We start from the raw sequence: 14,476 nt of genomic DNA, 5'->3' as shown, positions 1-14,476 counted from the left end.
AGTAAGAAGTTTTTAAAATTTTATATTTTATAATAATCGATTAGTAAAAATATTTAAATATTATTATAAATTCAATTTCATATTAATTGCTATTATACTTTCATAACTTATAATTGCCATTATACTCTCAGAATTTATTAACTACTTTTGATTAAAAAAAATGTATATATATAAAAATATTTTTGTGATTAAACATAAGGTAATTCTTTCGTTTGTTTGTGTAACATGTCTGATAAATATTTTTAAATACATTAATATTTTAAAGTTATCTTCCCAATCAAAATTTTAAATTTTCTTAATAAATAACATTGAGTTCGAACTTAGTTTTTCCTTCTCAAGTTATGTCGAGCCCGAACTTGAGTTTGAATCTTAAAATTTTGTCGAACTCATACCCTTACAATTACCCAAAAGAAAATAGAAAACAAGAAGCTAATGCTATATATTACCCAACACGACTCGAACTATATTTTCTATTATAATTCCTGTTGCATCTTCAATTTTGTTTCACATATACATATCACGTGTATAAGGATTATGTTATTAATTTTATCTAGAGAAAAGATTTTATACACGTCAAAATATATATGTGAAACTAAATAGAAGATGCATTAGGAGTAGAAAATCCAATGTGAACACAATCAGGAAAAACCGCATAATGATGTGGCAAAAGTGATAAAAATAATAATTAAGAAGCATAAGATGTTTACGGTATAGGACTGCTCTAGGAGTGTCAATGGCCGATTAGGACGATGAGTTTTATTTTGGCTCTTTCCCCATAGCCAGAAACGCTGGAAGTCACTGGTGCAAGAAATTCTCTAGCAATCTCTTCGTGTCAATCATCTCCTATTTTAGCTAATACGAACATAGTACAAGTATGGAAAAATAACATTTTTCTTCCATAAAATAAAGCCGTCCACTTTTGGTCCTATTGGTTATGCGACTATCACTTTTGGTTACTAACTTTCAAAACTTAGCACTTTTATTCTCATGACACATTTTTATTAAATAATTAACGAAAAAAACTATGTGATTGTTAAGTGCATGGGAACAAAAGTGTTGTATTTTTAAGTTCAGACTAAAGTGAGAGTCATATAACCAAGGGACCAAACGTGTAAAGGTCCAACGACCACATGTTTTCATTAAAATATCTAACAGAAAGGTGTAATGAGACCAAAAGTGTTACTTTTTATAAGTTACATGGACAAAACTGAGAATTTCATAACCAATTGGACAAAAAGTAGAAAGACCCTAAATTACGATAGGAAAAATATTGTTTTCCCAACATAGTACCAGTGACATAGTACAACTTTAATTACATTATAGATATTTAAGGAATAGTAGAATGCTAAATGGTTAAAATTACTAACTTACTGGATGAAACATGCTATTTTCCCGACATAGTACATGTAACAACAAGAATAACAACAACAACAACTACGTAGAAGAAATGTCAATATAATTTACCTTTATAATCATGTACATATTAGCTTCTGCTTTTTTTCTTCTTCTTTAGTTCTTTCTCTTTTTGCTCCCTCTTCAACCTCTCCTACACGAACAAAAAATTTTACTAAATGCGAAATATATAGAAAAAGAATAACAGGGTGTTTGGCTAAGCTTATAAGCACATGATCGAAATATTTTATAAGTTGTTTAGAACCCTATAAGCTCTTTAGAACCATTTAGTAAATTTTTTTTTTTTTAAGAGCTCATGAGATCCTAAGTAAGATGTTTTGGATCTTATAAGCTCTTTAAGAAAAGGTTTACTTCACCTATCTTGTTTTTAAAATATCTTATAAGTTCTTCAAATAATGTCCAAAAAACAAAAACACACTCATAATTTTGTTAGTATTTCAGTTTTAACCTTCATATAATTTACATCTCCCCAAAACAAAATTATCTATTTGCATAATTTTAAATTCTAACAGTTTGATGAATTTTTTGGTTATTAGTACAATATAAAAAGCTTAGGGTGAATTATATTTTGCTATTCGAACTACGTCTATTTTTACACTTCGCTATAGAGTTTTTGTTTTGTGTCAACTTAGCATATGAACTTTGCGAAATTAGTACTTTGCCATATATGATCGTCCTTTTATTGATTTTATGCCGGAAGAACATTGCATGTTGTGCATATGTGAAAAATATCACATGATATTTTTTTGATAAAAACTTGGTTGAGAAATAGTTATAAATGGCAGTGTAAAATTTTGTAAATTTAAGATGGTAAGTTGACATAAAAAAGTTTAGATGCCAATGTATAAAAACGGTCATAGTGCGGATGACAAAATATAATTAATCCAAAAGCTTATTACGTCTAACGCTGTAATGTCATACAACCTCAAGCATCATATTTATCCAAATAATTTAAGAACCTATTTTTAAAATAAGAATAAATATTTATAAAATCTTAAAAGATCTAGAAGCATAAGATGTTTCAATTAAACTTAGCCAAACACCTTCTAAGTTTCTTTTATAGAAGTAAAAATGACTTGAGCTGATTTTTTATCAAACCTTTTAAGATGCTGAGAAATATCTCTGTCATAAATGTCGCACCGTGTTTTATCCTTGTCACTTTCACGTATGTACACCAGCATATAGGCATTAGACTGCCTCGTAAACTTGAGGAGGGCATTATTTGGATTTGTCGTCATTACATACTGTGAAGACATAAATGAAAAGGTAACAAAGTATCAACAAGTTTTAACAAAATTCGGAAAAATAAAAGAAAAACTTACTTCTTCTTTACCTCCATAAAGCTCGTCTAAAGCCTTGATTATGCCTTCTTCTATCACTCGTTCATCATCGAATTTATACCTGAAATCATTCAGAATGATTTTCTTTATGTAGTTTGCAATGAGAGATCTACATGTAATCTATTGCTAAAAGCAGAAAACTTGCATTCGTCTCAAGAAAATAGCATTTTTGGTCCCATATGTTTGGGCCATTTCCAAATAGTCCCATTTGTTGTTATTCTCTCACATTGCAACCCATAAGTTCAAAATTTTCTCATTTTTAGTCCTCATTATAGTTTTTCGTCCAATAATTAATGGAGCTGTTAGAAGGTTTTTAAGGGGGATTATGAGGGTTCCATTAATTATTGGATGAAAAATGTGCTTAAGGACTAAAATTGAGAAATTTTTCAACTCTTGGGATACATTGTAAGAAAATCGTAATAAATGCGACTAAAGTGAAAATGGCCCTAACATATGGGACCAAAAATGCAATTTTTCCTTACGTCTCACAAGTTAGTCTTTGGCAATATCTGGTCCCATTGTTTTCAAAATCACCATATTGCATTCCATAACTCCAAAAAGTTTGCAATTTGCATGCCAAGCCTTAATTTTATTAAATTTATTTCATAAAAAAATTAATAGTGTACCAAAATCGCAAAGAGACTAACTTGTAGGACGTGAAATCAATTTTTTCCTAAAAAGTATTAGTTAATGGCCTAATAAAAACATAGTATTTCAAATGAAGCTCATTAAGTTTAAGCTTCTCAGACTATACAAAGCTAAAGAACATTTACAAATATAGAAATGCAATTTTTTATGGATTAAATTCCATAACTAACTCATTACCACTGGTTGGATAGAGTTGGCCTATTGAAAGCATAATAGTGTCCGCCGTGCACACCACCACTATGGACCAAAACACTACAAAGAATGAAAATAGTCAGAATGAAAATGTAGCCTAAAGTTTTGCAAGTGTGAAGAATAAGAAAATTTAGAGATGTTGCAATTTGAATAAGAATATAATCCGACTGGTCAATTTTCGCTGGAACAATTTTTTTGTCCTATATTTTTTATATTTTGGCATATTAGTTCTTTATCTTACTAGACTTGCAAAATAGGTCCTATCGCTTTCTATTTTTTTACAATTTTGGTCCATACCAATGGGAGCCAAAGTACGTTTTGAAACCTAGATGACTGGAGGTCGTCTGTACATAAACATTGGGCTAAGATGCAATCCCCTGTGGAAAAGCTCTAAGACCCCAATGTTGATCTTTAAAGCAGATGTACATTGACGTAATCCTTCGGTCCCCTCATCCCTCCTTCGACCTATTTATCACAAATTCTAAATGGGCTTAAGAAGACCATTTCATGAGTTGATAAAATGGTTGAACCAATACGAGGCAATGATTGAAGAATCTGCACCTTTAGTATTGAATTTGGAAGCTTCAACCTCAAGAGCGAAAGGCAAGGGAGATAGCGCCAAATGAGAAAGAAGGATGAAGCTAAGTCAGCCATTGCAAACATTTTTGCGCTCCTGTCGCCTTGATGGGCGAGGGTACAAGGAAATGGAATAACGGTTTGCCAGTAAAATTTTACTTATGATGTTTGCATATAATTTCCAAAAGGCATTAGAAGAGGGAGTGTCGTGAACTCCCCTTCACCCAACTATGGCATTTGTTGAGAAATCATGATTACTATTCTTATTCCCAAGTGTTGGACACTTGCTCTCGAAACGCATTTCCCCAAATGATTTGAAGAAATGAAAGGGAATAGAACGCTAAGTCAAGTAGTCTTAAAGCTAAGGAATAGCTAGGCTATTACTAGAAAAACAATAAGACTAAATAGACTTAGCTAATAGTATTCATGTCAAAATAGTATACGATTATGTAACCCAATGTGATGAAGTCGTTCGTCAATTGTTGGACAAATTAGACTACAAAACGTGATCAATAAAAGATTCTTTCGAGTCTGCTGAGTTATTATCATACTGCATAATTGGAGTATGCATTCTCAAAATAAATGACTAAAATGGATGGTCAAGAACATAACTTACATAGAATGGTATGCATGAGCTAGGGCCATATCCTTCTAGATAGGATGAGTAGGTTGGTAGATTCAAAGAGTATAGTAATAGATGATTTGAGTTCACTAACTTGTGGATCCTTTTTGAGAAGGAAGAAAGTTGTGAATGCACTTTGTGGGACAAAGAATGCTTTCAAAAATGATCTATTGGATTGGATCCAAAATGGACATCTGTAAGTTACTAAATACACAAATGCAAGTACAGGGTTCACAAGTTCAAGAACTTCTAGAAAGTTTGGAGAAATTAGACTTGAGGTGGAGAACCAAACTGGTTATTGAGACAAACCCCTCGATGGGATCCAGGTGATGCTTATTTATTGGGAGTTCTTGAAACATCCGAAAATGAGAATGAAATTCTCATTCAGTGAAATTTCTTCGGAAGAGACGATGTTGAACTGTCTCTGGTAAGGGAGAAATTGAACATTGATTGGACATGGTTCAATCGATACTTCACTGAACTAGTTGGGCCGCTGGATATGGACATTCAAAAAATCGTCCAGTTGTAAAGCATGGCGTTTTCTTAAGTCGCAATCCAGACACCATATTTGATAAGGAATGGCAAACCTATGTCCTGCAAAAGTCTTGAGTATGAGCAATGATCCTGCACACGTCAAAGGACTAGTGGGAGGAAAATTAGGGTCGGAGTCTGATTTATATATGTTCGATATGGAATAATGTAAACATCACTTGTATCGAAACTTTAATTGATCATATCTAAAGTTCTCCAAAGGACGATTAGAAAACTCCGTCTACCCGATACTACGAATTTCTAAAATCGAACAAGGAGAAGCGATGTAGGACATCGATCTGGATAAAGACGTGGAGCCATGAAATTTGCTATGGAGTTGAAACTAGGTTTGAGCGTCCTACATACTTGTTTTGACAAGATCATGGGGTACATGACTTGGTCAAAAACAAGGTGGAAGATCAATGCGAGCTCAATTGTGTTCCAAGTTTTTTAGATGTTAGAATGTCTCAATCATTTGGAATGATAGAAAGACGTCTATGGAAGTCTAAAATTTGAACATTGTTAAAAAATTCTCCATAGTAGGAATTAAATTCCTATTTATGGATAAGCTATCCAAGATTCAGTCATAGTGGATTGCTGATGGGCTTAGATGTTTGATATCCCCTACGTCTTTGCTGTAAGCAGCATGTAATGTTGTTCGATGCACTAAACATCGATGTTGCTTATGTTTTTTGAGCATAACAACAGATGTTGAGTGTGCACTGACGAGGCAACATATAACTGTTGAAGGGCTATCTTTGATGCCTGAATAAGGATTGAAGAACATCTCTTGACGCACATTGATGGAGAATATATTCTAGATGGCTATAGCAATAGTAGCTTCCTAGATCATATGAATAATATTTAATCTCAAAATGAACGTACATTAGAGATTTATGATAATGTGGTAATATTGGAAAAGTTCCAAAATGGTATACCACAAGGAACCTTATCATGAAAAATTGATGTCTGGTAATTTTAAAGTTATGATTGGAAAACGGTTAGGAACGAAAAACAACACCCGTTTGTTGGGTATGCTACCTAGCATAGCCGCACCAGTAATCACCTTAGAGGATGATAACTAAGCTACGCATAAGATAAAAGGCCCGAGATCTCATCACAAGCTCAAGAAAAAGAATCTTACACACCATTATCTGCTTTGAGTGATGATAGGAAGATGTAATGTGCGGTTGGACTGCAGAAAATCGGCAGAAACAAAAAGTAGACCCATAAGACCTAGCCGATATCGCAGATTGCTCATAATCAATTTAATATGGAAACATGAGTAGTTGGCTTTAAGGTCAAGTGGGAGATAGTTGGGATGGGTGACCAAAAGCCAATTGGATTGGTGGTTTTGAGATTCATTGAAGCAATTTTTACTTAAGCAATATTTTCCCGACGAATATGGTAAGAATTTTTCTTCCGCACATGTATCTCTTGTGCTTACCAAATTACGTCAAGTACTGCTTTGACATCACAACAGATGCCCACTGACCACTTTAACAACCACAGAACAGTTGGACTGCGGATTGGATGGCGGTCATGAAACAAACTGCCAAGGATTGGGTTTGAAATGTTCCAAGTTGAGGGCCTTGAGACTGGGCATCGAGACTCCTACTGAGCATTGCATTAAGAGTCGCATTCATTTGATGAGTGCCGTATTTCATCGGCGAAAAATGTGGGATGTTTATGGGATCTTAGTGGGTCGATTGGCTACGTGTGGAATCGATTGAACTGACTCGTAAGGATCATTATAAAGAAGCCTAGAAGGCTTGGTCGGTAATACTCGAATCCCGACTTCGATAGTACGAGAGTAGTCTTCAGACTTGAGAATCATGACAGTCACGTGCATGCGATGACTGTATCTTAGATTTGTTCGAGAGGTGATCGTAACTCAGACATGGTCATCATAAGCCTAGTTTAGTGTAGTCAAAGTATGTAGTGAGGACGGTGAGTTCCTTAGAAGAGGATCCGCTCCCTGTCAAAGTGTGACAGAGGTATTTCCTATGCACTTGGAGATGCGTCTACACTTTATAAAGCTGTTGCTACAGTCGTTGCTCGAATAGGAAAAGAGGTTACTATGTCCAGCAATTTGGCATAACGCGATCCCAAGTATTAAGCATAGACGCCTAGTATAGGATGAAAACCAACACCCAATTCCATGCCCTAGACTAAGGCTAGGAGATGGTAAATGGAAGGACCATAACCGTATGGAATTGAGAGCCTAAAAATTCACATGGATATTCGCCTGGTCTCTAGTGCCACATACCGTTGCTAGACGGCCACCCATGGTCACGGGCTTTCTTGATCAAGGGTTGATCAAGAATTATTAATTAAATTGAATTTAATTAATAATAGTATTTGACACTAACCCAAGTCTAGCTGAAAGGTGAACTAAGAAAGTCATATACAAATCACCAAGAAGGGACGAGGAATTAATTGAGAATTAATTCCATAAGTTATTGGATTACTTATAAATAAGACGGATCCATTAGATGGATAAGCCCAAGAATAAATTAATAGGATTAATTTATGATGGGCTTGTCTTTATTATTTGTTAAGCTAGATTTATTAATTAATAAAGACTTATTGGGCTCATATATTTAATTGAATTAAATATATAATGGACTTAAGTAAGTGGGCTTTAATTAAATTGAATATAATTAAAATTATTGGGGCTTGTATTTTAATTAATTAAAATCGGTCCAAGCCCCTTAATTAAGTTGGGGGAAATGATTAGAAAAGAAAATTATTTACTAACAAGTTAACTTTCGGAAAGTGCCATGTTAGTCATTATTTATTTTGAATAAAGGATTTTATTATTTTATACATGGTTAAATGAACCTACACATATTTTAATGTATCAATACAAGGTATATATATGTGTGTTAGTTATTTGGAATAACTAATGAAAAAATACATAATACACAAAATAATTTCCTACACCCAACTCCACCTCTTAGCCGACCCTCTTGTATACACACTTGGTGTGTATTTTTCTCCCTAACTTTTCTCTAGTAAAGAGGATTGAGGGATCCTAAATTTCGGTGGGTGTGGATGCAACTTTAAAGGGCTTCTACGTTAAAACCATGCGTGAACGGGTCAGACAAAGGGTATTCAAAATAAAACAAATCAAAAGGTAATTCTTGATTTATGATTTATGTATCTCTCATTTTTTATTCAATCATAGCCCTATTTATTTTATTGTTATATTTGCATAACTACATCGAACGCTCGGGAACTCCAAGGGTACACCCCTTGAAATTCTGATTTTATTATGTTTGGTTTTAATTTATGTAATTTTATATTACCGCTTCCGCTTGTGCGTTTCCAGGCTGATCCAGTCGCATTTTTCATGGTGCTTTCAAATCGTGGTTGCGGCAGCTTTTCCCTTGCCCTTCTTCCTCTTCCACCGTTCGACCCTCTTGCCTTTCGCTTTAGAGGTTGAAGCCTCTCCTACCAATACCGCCGACATAGATTTGTGGGTCATCACCTCATATTAGACCAACATATTAATTAACTGATGAATAGACTTTTCAAGTCCGTTCATGTTGTAGTTAATAATAAAAGGGTCGTAGGACAGAGGAAGCGATTGAAGGATCACGGTAATGTACCTGTCATTGTCAAGCCCAACTTTGAGGTCATTGAGCTTCTCCACTAGCGATAGCATCTTAACCCCGTGACTTTGTACAGACGATGCTTGGGCCATCTTGGTCCCGGAGGATACTTTTGTGGTGACATATATAATATGCGTATTAGGAACTGCATAAACTTCCTTAACATTATCGAGAGAACATAATCCAGTCTATCATATTGCTTTTGGATGTCACTAGACATCGAAGCCAATATGATACTGCGGACCTTGCGGTTGTCCTCAAGCTACTTCTCGAACGTGACAAGTTCTTCAAGCGAGGATCCTTTTCGCAAAGCTGTTGGGAGTGGCTTGTCCAAGATATAGTCCTGGTTCACGAAATCTAGGACAATCCTCATATTTCGCAGCTAATCGTTGTAGTTCGTGACATTGAATTTGTTAGTCTCCATTATCATGGTTAAAGGGTTCTTAGATATTTTCTAGAAAATAGAAAATTAAATAAAAAGCAGCAGATGATTGTAGTATTATGAATTAAGGGCCTTCGCATTAATACACAAAAGAGTCACATGATTCTCTCAAGATCAGCTTTTGATTAGGAGGGACACTTACCGATGAAGTATTTGGGACTCCCCTTTATATCGTTGCGACTTACTCTATTGGATTGTATACCCCTGCTTGAGAAACTCGATTAGCGTAACAAGGGTTGGGAAGATACGTTTTTATCATATGCGGGACGAGTACAACTTATTAAATTTGTTCTTATTGCTCTTCGTGTATATTGGGCCTCTGCTTTTATTTTGCCTAAGGGTTTCACTCGGGAGGAAGAAAAGCGACTGAGGGCTTTCCTATGGAAGGATTCGACTGCTCGTGAAAATGCGAAGGTCGCTTGGGATTGTGTATGTCGACCTATTAATGAAGGTGGTCAAGGTAACCAAGACATCACTGCCCTCAACCGTGCTCTTATGGGAGTTAAACTGTGGCAAGTTATTCGGGGCAATAGGGCATCTGTCTGGGTAGATTGGATCTATCATATGAGACTGTGAGATACTACTATCTGGACGGTGTCAGATCGAAGGGGTTCATGGGGCTGGCGAAAACTCCTCCATCTTCGACCCCTCATTCAACCGTTTGCTGAGTATGTTATTGGAGATAGGGCTATGTTCTATTTATGGTAGGATCCTTGTCATGAGTTAGGCCCATTTATTCGATAGTTTCCAAATGGACCTAGCCTCACAAATACATGGCTAACAGACAGAGTTGTTGCTTGTATTGAGGATGGACAATTACGTTGGCCGCTCTGCGATCCCATGCATACCCTTTAAGATCGCTCGCGGATATTCTACAGATTATGCATTCCCTTCCATACATTCATGGTTGTAATGACCGTATTTTATGGCAGACTCAGACAGCGACTCCAACGTCAACTACGGTACTCCGATCGCTCCGGGCTGAGGGTCCCAAGGTAGGATGGTCTTCACTACTGTTGGACCCCTTTAATATCCCTAGGCATACCTTTGTCCTTTGGCTAGCCATACTTGGTAAGCTTTCTACCATCGACAGACCTTGGTTATCTCACTTGGATAGCTCCTGTGTTCTTCTTACGGACGGTGCGGTGGAAAATCACAATCACTTATTCTTTCACTGCCCCTATTCGAGAAGTTGTTTGCTGGTGATTCGACTCGCACTTCACTTCCCTTGGCCGAACTGCCCGTGGCCTACCGACGTGTTCTGGGCTGCTAACAGATGGAGGGGCAAGCATATGATATATGCGTCCTATCGTGCCTTACTTGGTTTCTTGATTTATCACATCTAGCGTGAGCGTAATCTTCGACGTTTTGATGGGAGCCATCGTGATTCACGGACTTTGGGTACACTTATTCTTGACGATGTGCGACAGAGGATTCTTACTGTTCAACTGTCGTGTGCAGTTAGTACATGCTCATTTTATCGTTTATGGCAGATTCCTTGGTTTGTCGAGGAATTCACCTAGTTGATGCTTGTTGTACTGTACTTATGTACCCTTTTACTTAATGAAATTTACATTTACCGAAATATTATGAATTATGCTTAAGACTTGGTCTTTAGTCTTTAACTCTCCCACTATTTATACAGAAGCCCACCACTCTCAAGTGGGTTTTTGGGAATAACATTTTCTAGTAACCTTAGGATCCACAAGCCAATTTGTTATGCCCCACTTATACAATTCACATGCCAAAGGCCTCGTGGGAGGTATCCAATACCATTCTCATTTCATGAGATTCCAAAGATCCTTTATCTCACCTTTTCACATGATTCCGAGACTCCAAGCCAATCTTGTTACTCGGTGATAGGCCCCACTCATCAACCAAATCACATTTCATTCGCATACCCCAAGACTCGTGAGACAGGATAACGGTGAACATGTTCCTTTGTTCACAATACTGGTGCAGCTTTCCTCTATCCTAAATGTATCACGACTCATGAGACCACACTTGGGTATCGGTAGCTTCCTCACCACATTGCTGTGGATGGAAGGCTTGGACGGATCAAAACCATTTCGATCGAAGTCCATTATAGGCCTAATATTTAACTTGGTCCAACCAAGTGAGAGTTAATATTGAGTTTTTAGACCGAGACCTCATCACATATTAATATTGCATGCACAAATATAAAATATTTAAAGCATTATGTAAACGCATCGCATGCAATGAAACCTAGGAACCCCTGTTGGATGATCAAGAGCCCAACCTATGCGACTCACTGAGCCCGCAGTGAGTGGGCTCAGTGAGTCTAAGGACTGCCCAAGGTGACCCTATGCTATTAGAATAGTGATTTACCCATCAACATATAAATAGGCCTTCAAACTCCTTCCTTCTTCGCAGGCCTTCATCTCCATAGGCTTGTTTTTACATAGAAATTATAAAACCTCAACGAAAACCAATGTTACTATCATTACAATTGAAATAAGAAATCCTGATAAAAAATCGGGGGAGTACATATGGGGGATGAGAGCAAGCCTTATTATTCCAAGGCATAAAAAGAGAGAGAGGAGAAAATAAATCACAAGGGCACAGGCCCACCCAACAAAATAGAAAGCTATACATGCAGTCTAAGGCTTCGTGATCATCCACTAACATTCAACCACCACATAATAACAATTAATCATGCTAGATAAAAAAAAAATGAACATCCCAAGAAAAACAACATAATATCCAATATCACGACAAACAATTATATGTAGAAAACAACAAGTTTAATGTTTGTAATTTAAAAGGATGACAAAGTTTCATGCATCCAATGCACGCAAACCAACCAAATAATTAAAGCAATTTAACTCTAGAAAAAATCTAATATTATCAACAATTCAATCAGAAAAAATAAATATCTTTAAGAAAATATGGAGAAATTAGAAAATCTAATTTTTCGGAAGAAATTGTAAAAAACGGCCTAGCCGTCGGCCGTAGTGACAGTAGCAGCCTAGCGGCCGCACAGCCTAGGTGCAGTGCACGCGCCCGAGCGCGCACACTGTGCGCTGCCGACTACATTACCATAAAAAATATTTTTTTATTTCTACACATTAAACTGAAAATAAAGGTAAATATTTTACCAGAAAATCTAATTTTCTTAAAATACTTAAATCATCTAAAAAATTACAAAAATTGAACAAGTATTATATATAATATGTATATATGAATGCATACACCTCTTCATATTCTTTTTTAATACCCATTATGTTATACCCTTTTGTATCCCCCATTATGATTTGTTATTATATTGATTTATGGTGTATTTTGTAACCACATTTTTTGTGGTCTATAAATACCACCATGTATTTCATTTGTAAATAGTTTTGGAGAGAATAATAAAGTGATTTTGGAGAAATACATATATTGTTTTCTTTATATTCTATTAAGAGTGATAGGCTAATAAACTTAGAATTTCTCTAAGTTTATAACACGTTATCAGCACGACGTAACGTTACGATCGACCAAGGTAAAATGTTAATTTTATCAGTATAATTTTTATTCTTTGTTTGTTTACCTCTAGAATATCATAGCTACTTTTATTCTTGATTCTTCATATTAAAATATGAGTAATTATATTATATACTTCAATGTCTCCTGAAGTAGACATGTATATATTATATATATAAATTATCGATTTCATCCCTTGAAGTGGATGTGATATTGCCTCCAGAAGTATGCATATAATTCTTGATTTTATCCCCTGAAGTGGATATGTTATATAAAATTTTATTGCTTCCTGAAATAAGTAATGAGTTAAAATCATTTCCAGCAGTAGGTGAAATATTTTGTACCAATTATGTGCAATATCATCCCTGAAGCGATGATAATATAATATTTAATTTTCTCACCACCTGAAGTGTTTTGAGATAATGGCTTGATCAAGAAGCCTGATGCTTCTTCGTTTATTTATTTGATTTGTGATAATTTTTCGATAACATTGTTTTGTTTCATATGCCCATGTATGTATTTTGTATGTTTTGCTAGTATATGCAACAAAATTTATTTGTTAAGAAAATAATTTTGGCATGAATACCATCTAATTGCTATTTGTAACATTATAAGAGTTAAGCCAAACTTAAATATATTTAATTCCATGTATGCATGCCATAATAATTCATACTAATTACATGGTAACTTATATGTAACTTAATGTTAGTAATGTTTCATGTCATTTTTATTTTATATTATGTGTAATACATTTCATTTTACTTATATGTATATGTTGAATATTATGCTAAAAGTGAATATTAACTTGTTGTAGCTTAATGGCCAATCTCACAAAATTGGATTTCGTTGCTCTTGATGTTTATGAAGTCTCAATATTTAACAGTCAAAAGTCCTTTTCAACTTTGAAAAAGTTTAAAGGATCGATTTGACCATCAAAAGACTGTAATCTTACCACGTGCAAGATATGAGTTGATACAATTACGACTGCAAGATTTCAAAACGATTGCTGAATATAATTCTGAAATGTTTCGAATTGTATCAAAGTTGAGGTTGTGTGGAGAAGATGTGACGGATGAACAAATGTTGGAAAAAATATTTTCTACTTTTCATGCATCCAATCTTGTACTCCAGCAACAGTACAGGGAACGTGGGTTCAAAACCTATTCAGAGTTGATTTCATGCCTGCTTGTTGCAGAAGAAAATAATCAGCTTTTGTTGAATAACCATCACACCCGACCCACTGGTTCCAAACCACTTCCTGAAATTTCAACGGCATTGCCTGAAGCAAATGCTACTTCTTCACGAAAGGGGCGTGGTCGATACCATGGCCCACCGCGAGGCCATTCTTATGGTCGTGGTTGTGGCGGTCGCAGTCGTGGCCGTGGTCGCGGTAATGGTCGTGGTAATACATGGATTAATCCCAATATTCAAAAGAACAATGGGAACAAGGCAAAGAATCAATAAGAGAAAACTACAAATGGAGATCTTTGCCATAGATGTGGGATGTCTGGACATTGGTCCCGTACCTGTCGTACGACACAACATCTAGTCAAATTATACCAGGCTTCTGTGAAAGCAAAGGGTAAAGAAGTTGAGACTAATCTTATTG

At 35.6% G+C, this 14,476-nt stretch overlaps 1 pseudogene across 1 annotated transcript in view; it reads right to left on the bottom strand.

The window, feature by feature from the left end:
• The window catches only part of LOC105179285 (ubiquitin C-terminal hydrolase 12-like), a 60,936-nt pseudogene extending 51,905 nt beyond the window's left edge, over positions 1–9,031 (bottom strand). The window contains exons 1-3 of the transcript XR_016063504.1: positions 8,937–9,031; positions 2,736–2,814; positions 2,490–2,657 (exon numbers count right to left, since the gene is read on the bottom strand). The product of XR_016063504.1 is annotated as a ubiquitin C-terminal hydrolase 12-like (transcript). The remainder of the gene's footprint in view (positions 1–2,489; positions 2,658–2,735; positions 2,815–8,936) is intronic.
• Between the last annotated feature and the right edge of the window lie 5,445 nt (positions 9,032–14,476).

The sequence above is a fragment of the Sesamum indicum genome, linkage group LG13, assembly GCF_026168435.1.
Source record: "Sesamum indicum cultivar Baizhima isolate 11 linkage group LG13, ASM2616843v1, whole genome shotgun sequence".
Classification (NCBI taxonomy): Eukaryota; Viridiplantae; Streptophyta; class Magnoliopsida; order Lamiales; family Pedaliaceae; genus Sesamum; species Sesamum indicum.
Note: the sequence above shows the minus strand (reverse complement) of the source record. Positions and strands in the feature narration are given on the sequence as shown.